This window comes from Glossina fuscipes, unplaced genomic scaffold (assembly GCF_014805625.2).
Source record: "Glossina fuscipes isolate IAEA_lab_2018 unplaced genomic scaffold, Yale_Gfus_2 61546, whole genome shotgun sequence".
Taxonomy (NCBI): domain Eukaryota; kingdom Metazoa; phylum Arthropoda; class Insecta; order Diptera; family Glossinidae; genus Glossina; species Glossina fuscipes.
The window spans coordinates 224,055-232,945 of NW_024003757.1; positions in this window are offsets into that span (position 1 = coordinate 224,055).

The window sequence follows — 8,891 nt, forward strand, 5'->3', positions numbered from 1 at the left end:
AAAGCTTGGTCCGCGCTTGGTGTTATAAAGAGATGGTCCGCAATGCTTGATGATTCTTTCATTACGAAAAGGTTGTACATATGTTTGGTTAGACCTATACTTGAGTATGCCTCTGTTATGTGGTCTCCTTCGTAAAGATGCTATACAGATTCAATTAAATCTGTTCAAAAGCAATTGTGTCTGTTCGCCCTTAGGAATTTGGATTGGGACTCGATTGCGTCTCTTCCACCCTATGAAAATAGGTTGCTTCTATTATCCTTACCGTCGCCTGAGAAACGTAGATTTGTTCTTGGGGTTTCCTTCGTAATCAAAGTAATAAATGGTACTATTGACTCGCTCACATTACTTGGTGAGATAAAATTTAATGTCCCTAACCGCTTCCCTAGGCACTTTACATTGATTAAACTTAGTCAATGTAAATACAATTATGGCCTATTTAATCCGCTCAGAGTTGTTTGCAGAAACCTAAATTATGTCTATCACTTAATTAATTGTACTGCTAAAAGAAACCACTAACGAATCTTTCAATACTATTAATATTTGAAGTACTCTCCTTGCTGAAAAAAGCTTAAAAAAATTGAGATTTTTATATGTTCGAGATAAAAAATAAAGGAAAAAAAGTGTTATGCTGCTTCGTTAGCAAGTCTCAGGGAAACATATTTTTCTATAAAATCTATCGAAGAGCTAAGCGTAAAAGTAGAAAATTAATTAAAAATTAATATAAAAAAAGAGATTAAAAAGCAACGTAAAATTTGAACAATAGACAAAACAGCAAAATATTAAATAAAATATACTTAATATAGGTTTAGAAAAGCTTTGTTTTGGATTCAGAAGTGTAAGAGAAAATCCCATTATCAGAGCTGAAGAATATAAAATGTATTTCAACCAAGATTTTACGAAAGAAATAAAATAAATAATAAAAAAAAAGAGAGTTTACATCGCTACTTATCAATCATACCGTTGACATTGGCACATCTTCGACATCTCCGTCTTTTTACCAATATTTGGCAAAAAAAAGGGGAGAAATCTTGAATGCTGTCTCCAGAGGTGGATCATCGTCAAGCCGGAAGCCCTAAGGAGCATAAAGATCAAATTGTTTTCTTCTTTTGTGGAAGGGGATTTTATGGGTCACGATACGGAAATAAATTGATGGTCTGCCAGCATCTTTCACAATCAAGTCATTGTCTTACTGTACCGCAGATGTGGTGTTTGGGTTTGTATTAGATTTTCTTATACATTGATACTTATGTAGCTTTTAGGTTACTCTCAATTATTTGCTTGCTTGTTTGTATGGTTAAGCAAATATAAATATTGCTGAAACCAGTTATAGATGTCAAAAAAAAAAGAGAAAAGAGAGATGCTGAATTCTTGGCAGCCTCTAATGGTCATGATAGGCAATGACTTACCTGCTATCTCAGTCGTAATGTATCTGGAGTTCACCATGGTAATTATCCATTTGGTAATTACATCCGGAATATTTCTGTTTTTTTCAGCTGCTATAAACCGTGTGGTGAGCATTGGCCTTTCAGCCAAATAGTCAATACTGTTCCCGGGAAAAGCTGTACTCGACTAGCATTCGTATCTTGGTTGTGGGTAGTTCCGGCTTCATCTGAAAGTATGAGGAGCTACGACAACGCGATGATTCTCGTCAGGAAATGACATTTTAGTCGATGTCACCACTACAGTTACCAGTATAAACTCTGAAATTGGGAAAAAGGTTTTATTGTGTCTAATGGGCAAGGCAATCTTTGACCGCCCATGGGCATTATAAATCAATTTGCCATTTTTGCTACACGAGCTTAGAATGCTACCCGGACTTATCAAAAACTGTTCGATGACGACTGCGTCCAGATATTCGCCTGCGAAGCTCCTAGTTGCAACCAATGAAGCGGCTTTAGCATTATGGAAGAGCATAGCATGCACGCTAGACACGACGATCTTTATGGATGTAATCCCCACGCAGACATTGGTAGCTTGCGCGTGCGCAGATATTTTACAATTTCCTTTATTTATCTTATTGATTTATAGGTTTTTACGAGTTTAAAGCGAGGTTAATGAAAAAAGTTTAAAGCGTTTAAATTAATCGAATTATATCGAACGTTTCGTTGTGATCGTTTTGGTTTTTCTGATCAGCGCTTGTTGCTCTCCGTAATAAGCCTTTTTCTTGTTCTGTCTTTTTTCACAAATTCTATTTCTTCTGTAGCTTTCTGGCATGGAGTGTTTACATACGTCATGTCATACCAAAACAGACCCTTATTCTGAACGATTCGTTACTTTTTGGCTTTGAGAGCGTTTTTGTCAGGCGAAGTGGGCAGGTGTGAAGGTTTTAAAGTGTTACGTTCGACCGAAAACAAGGACATTGTGTAAAACAAACCGTTGTGGCCATTTGGATCCTTAATTAAGTAATTCGCTCCTCGCAACCGACTTGGTAGCTATTCTACCCTCGAAAACCTAAATGTTTCTTCAGGCCGAAGAACTCTCATTTACCAAAATTTGTGGGCCTAAGCTCAGAAATTCGCTCTACTTTCCTAAATTCAATGGACACGGAGTTGAAACTCGGTCAAAGCCTGATTTACATTCTTCGGAACTTTTCCACACTTCTTTCCTTTCTTCCTTTCCTTTCCTTTCTTCCACACTTCTTTTCTTTCTTCAAAAAGAATTGGATGGATCGCACTAAGGGTGATGCCTTAATTGCCATATCTGCTGCAGTCCCGTCCTATTCAATTGAATTTCCAATTCTTCCGGACGTTGAATTCATTGCCATTCGAGAGAAAATTGTCAATAAACACTTGTACGTAACATGCTCCTATATACGCCCATACGCCGATATCTACTTGTAAGAAAGATGCTGTCTTCATTTGTGACGTGGCCGAAAAGTCTAAGGATACTGATATAGTCAGAGCATTGGGGCACTTCAATTTGCCACAAGTCACTTAACGTTATAATGGTAATTCCGGTTGTATGGTCCTTACCTTAACATCTGATAGAGCCATTGTGTTTCAATGAATTATTTGATCGTAATTTACTTCAATACAACCGTACTCATAATTGTAACGGCAAATTGCTAGATATTTGCTAGGCCAATTTCCCGGAGACAGTTGTAAAACTTGGTCATCTCAGAAAATGATGCTTTAGATTGTTTAAAGTATCCAAAATATAGTTCTGCGACTGAATTTGATGGGATTCCATCAAGTATATTTAAAACATGCTCTATTGAGCTAAGTGGAGTTATTTCAATGATTTTTAATTAGATCTTCAATTCAGATGTTTTGGAAAAGTAGTTTCCTTGTATTGGAAAAGTAGTTTCCTTCTTCCAGTTCACAAATTTGAAAATAGACATCATGTTGAGAACTATCGACGCGTCGCCAAGTTGAGCGTCTTACCTAAATTGTTTGAGCGAAATGTTACTCAGCATTTAGCGTTTTGCTATCAAATTTTATATTTCGCCATTCCAGCATGGCTTTCGGAAAGGAAGATCTACTCTCATGAATCTCTTAGAGCTTACTTGCCATTTTTTTAAAGCTTTTTGTAGCCGCTCTCGCACGGATGTTGTATATCCGGATTTTATTAAAGCACTTGGCTTAGTTAGCCATTGCTCCTTCATCTTCAACTTCCCTCTGGGGTACTGTTCGCCTAATTATTATAATTTGCACAATGAACTCTGTTTAAATAAAGCCTTACATTACGTAGAAGCTAAACATGTGCTTAGTTAGATCTATATTTTAGTAAGACCCGGCTGTAAGGTCTCCATCCTATAGGTGTTATGTAGATTTAGTTGAGTCAGTTCGAAAGCAATTCTTGCTCTTTGATCTTAGGAATTTGTCACTTCCCGTCATTTGAGAAACGTTGAATTATTCTTGGTGTTTCCTTCTTAATTAAGTCAAATAATGGTACTATCGATTCGTTCCTTTGACTTGGTGAGATGAGCTTTAATATCCCTAACAGCTTCTGTAGACACTAAGCTGAATAGGCATTAAGCTGAATCAATGTAAATATAATTATGAACTGTTTAACCCGTTTAGAAGTGTTTGCAGAAGCCTAAATGATATCTATCATCTAATCTGAATATCGGGCTCTTGAAAGTCTATCAAAACCACTTTCCTTAGTACGCGCGATTTGCCTACGTCGTATTTACACTAACTTTTAATCTTTACATCTTATTATGATTCGAAAATAAATTGGTGTTGTTTACTGTATCGGTTGCCAAGGTTTTGCACGTTTGCTACGGCTTATGAAATGATTTATTGAATTGCTGTCATACTACGAGAATCGGTCCATCGGCGGCGATCTATTAATGTACGCCTTTGTGTAATAAAAAGTTTTGTGTAACACGTTCAAAAGTTACAATTTTCAATGGTTTATGTTGAAAATGATATCATAATAATAATTTAACATAACAAAAGTAAGAGTGGCAAGGCCGATCAATAAATAGCCTATACCAGACTGATTAGCACAATTCTTATTTTTATTATAGAACACAAAAAGTATATCTTGTTTATATATAAAGGCATATTTTTCACGGGTATAGTTCTGGCGAAGCGGGCCCAAAACTCAACTTAATGTAATACAAGGGTAGGATCCAAAAATAGGCGTAGAAGATTCAAATTTTGTCGAGTTCATTTTTGTATAAAGCTACTACAATATTATGGGTTAATTTCCATCACCACTTGTTAAAACTGCGTCTCTTCTGCTCTACAATGGACCAATTTTCGTGAAAAGCGTTATTAGGGTAAGATCCAAAAAATAAATCGAGGTGGTCCAAATTTGGCATACTTAACTTTTTTATGTTAAATTACTATTAAGATATAATTTGCATAGTGAAGCATTGAAAATTGTACCGTTTTCTCGTATGAACTTCAGTTTTCGCTATATGAGAGATTGCCCCAGCTGGTCTAAAATTTTTTTTGCCACATAACTTTTCGGAAAAGAGTGTTATATGCAGACTGGTGAAAAAAGTGGACCGATCCGAACCATTTTCAGTAGCGTTCGTCCTTAGTCAAAAAGACGTCACTTTATAAAATTTCAGTAAAATATTTTAAAAATTGCCACCTGTAGATTGAACAAACATGGACAGACAACAGAGGGACAACTGGACGAACAGGCTTTGATAGGTTCAAATAAGGATTGTGAATCGATCAGATATTGATTCCAAATCGATCGGTACAATGAAAGGTGGGTCCATTGTAAGCCCTTCTGAATATTACATACGGCCACACCAAGTTAATATACCCTGTACCGCAAGTGATGTAGGATATAAAAAAATCTGGTGACGTTAGCAGGACCGGATTGCTGCATTCCCATTGCTGCTGTTAAAGAAGTTGACGATAGTGACGATGATGTTGTGAAGACTGAGGCTCAATAGTATTGTGGCCAGATTGCGGCCATTCGTTAAGTTATATCATTACCCATGACCTCATCATATTTGCACTGCTTGATAATTGATTTAATGAGATGGTATCTAAAGCTCCACTTAGCAATATGCACATGATCCCTTTGTCAATTCTGACATGAGGCTGTTAAAATATGTTTTCTCAGACAAAGAAAACACATCTTGCTAAGTATAATAGTTCCACAAATAACGCTGATAGAAGGATTATATAGTACAATTTCTGAGATATTCATGCGATTGTATAAGTCCAACTAAGAGAATAGATAAAAGTAAAATCGATAACTTCCGGAGGGAAATAAAGCAAAAATACAGATAACTTGAGTAAGAATAAAGAAGACTATACAGAGCAAAAAGAAGAAGAATATATAAAAAATTAATATATATAAAAAATTGGAAAAAGTACGCACTTTCCATTTTCAGATGGAAATAAAATCCATGATGTTCATATGGATTACACAGATAAAAGGGGCGATGTCTTGACAGAAGAGACTGGATATATGCACATGTATATGAAGAAGGAAGAAAATGTTAAGGAAAGTGATACGGTAATACGCATGATTAATTTTCATAAAATAGAAGGTCTTTTGAGATATATATTAGAGAATATTAATTTATTGAAAAGTCCGAATAAGTCCAATTTACTCGAATTGAATCTACTGGGCGCTAAAAAGTAAGCAGTGCCTGTAATAGCAAGACAAAATAGAAAAAAGGGTTGGATTGATGAATGGAATAGCAGTTGCGCTTCAGTGATTATTTGGGATAATAATCGCAGAAGATAGCCAACCTATATGAAACCACGTTTTAAATATTAATGAAATAAACAACCAAAAGGCATTAACAAACGGTTATTTTAATGTAACATTAAATCACTTAAAAACGCTTATAAAGGGCAATAGAAGAAAACTGCAGTAGGAATTGGCAATCGCCGAAGAAGAAAAAGATTAGAAGAGAATGAGCGAACAGTACAACAAACGAATGAATATGAAGAAAGAACTTTATGAAAAAATAGTCAGTTATTAAGTCGAATTAAGTTGTGAAGCAATGTAGACCTGAACTGTTTTTAGTTATTTTTATTAATGCTTTCCTTTTGATTATTTTTTGAATTTGAATTACTTTCTAATAAACATTAGTACAATAAGTATAACATCTTTCATATCGACCTTTTTCAAAACGGTTGCAACTACTACTCTTATTCTTTGTCGGTAGGAATCGATTACTTCAATCGTAGTTAGACTCATTAGCTGGAAGTTACTAATGTGTGCGCACTCGTAGGCTCTGTAATATCGGTTGTGTTAATTTAATGTTATAATGACAAAAACCTCATAAAAAAAAAATTTGCAAAAATCGAAAAAAAAATTTTTTTTCACAAGAGAAATTTTTATTAGCAGTTTCCAAATATTTAAAAAAAACTCAATACTACTTTTCATTGTAGACTATCTTCAACACTTTATAAGTTAGTGGTCAAGATTTCAAACTTGCTATAGCTAGAGAATACCCCTAACAATCTCTCTTGAATCCAATTGTTATTCCTAAAAGAAAAGCCAAAAGGAGTTTTTGGGTTTCCATCATTGCCAACAATTAGCGCTCTTGTAAGAGGCAAAAAATTTACCATGATTTGATCTGAAGAAAATTTTATTTCCAAACTAAGTCCATTTGCAATTAAAAAAGGTCTGGACGGTATTTCAACACAGATTGGCTCAATTTGCCAAATACAGAAACTTTATTAATTATTGCCAGCAATCCACATATTACGGAAAAAAATTTTAAAGGCCAAATCCACTTCGAACTTACGCACAAACTCATCGAAACTACATAAAACTTTAAATTCAGTGAAAAGTGTAATGCATACTCCTTTCTCAAAAAATTTTTTTTACGACATCCGCCTGAGTAGCCGAAGGCGAGGAATCTCGACTAGCAAGTCAATGGTCGTGGGTTCGAATCTCAAGTGCGGTAGAGTTTTTAATATAAAAGCCGATAGCCTTAGATGCTAGTGCTTTTAAAAGCTTAGTCTTAGAATTTATTTCTCTGGCGAAATTAATAGTAATAATAATAATAATAATAATAATATTTTCTTGACGCCTAAATAATCTGTGAGATGAAATTTCAAGCTATAATCGACGTCTACAAATTTACCAAACGCCACGCTGAAAGATAATGCCGCTTCCCTACCGGTAAAATTTTTCCCCTTTTTGGACCGATACGATCTACCACCCACTGTAGATGGTGCTTGGTAAAAATGTGATCTTGAGCATTAAATACGAAATACTATGAAATGCAAAAATTGTCAGTGATTTCTCATGTCTTAGCTGCGGACTATGTCTGCAGCTTGGCGAATGTTCTCGCACCTTTTGACATAACTACAATGATTATCCCTCAACTTAAGACAAAGACTGCCTTCGATATGCGGAAAATATTAAAAATCAAAACTGAAAATTATCGTAGCAAGAACGAAGTTCGCTGTAGACATCAAAAATTAAACCTTTTGCCTTCTAGAGGAATCGCTACCTTTTTGACCATTGTGTTATAATCCTTTTTCAAAAGACAATAAACTTTAACTCACTACGCATCGAACAGCAATCCTGAAAAAAACCGAACACCGAATGCCGATCAACCAAGTAAATTGAATATCAAAGAAAACGCTGTTCTCTACACCGATCTGATCTTCAAATCCTTCAACTTCCTTCGAACAAGTACAAAAAATCAAAACAACAAATACAAAAACAGCACTTTTGATTCTTTAGTCGATAAGATAAGTAACTAAATATAACGACTAGAACCTCAGCAACATCTCTGATGGCAATGCTTACATGTCCTAATCGCCCTGCACAGTTAGTTAATAAAATAAAAAAAAACCATTCATTAGCAATTTCATTGAACTATAGATTTTAACAAGATATTACAACCCTACCAATATATTTTTGCAAGAAAACCTCCGCAAGATTTTTTTAATCCAATTTCATCCAGTTCACACATTCTATAATTCGTAAATGCTGATCAAATATCACTCTCAAAACAAAGTTGGCATCGTTATTAACTTCAATATCGATCATGCACGCATCTACTTAAAAACAAATATACAAGTTATAGTTGCTGAAACTATATTGAAAAAAAAATATACTGTTTACTTTTCGCAGCACGATCTTTGTAGCTTCGAAGAACTTTGCTCTCCAAATTCTCTTCGCCACTGATTATAATTGGAAACTTTAATCTTTGGAGCACAATCTACAGCTCTGGAACGAACAACTCGCATCGTTTCGTATTAGAAAATTCACCCATTCACAGAAATCTTTGTGTTTTAAATGATGGAAGGCCAACGCACTTATCAACGTAGCATATATTTTCTCATATCAACTTACCATGTTGTTCTCTCCTTCACTTCTTTCGCCTATTCCGTGGTGGATCTCCAACGATCTTCATTGTAGTGACCTTTTCCAGCCGTTATCAATTTAAGGTTTTCAAACACAACAAATTTTAATACAAAGTAACAAGTTGTATTTAAGCA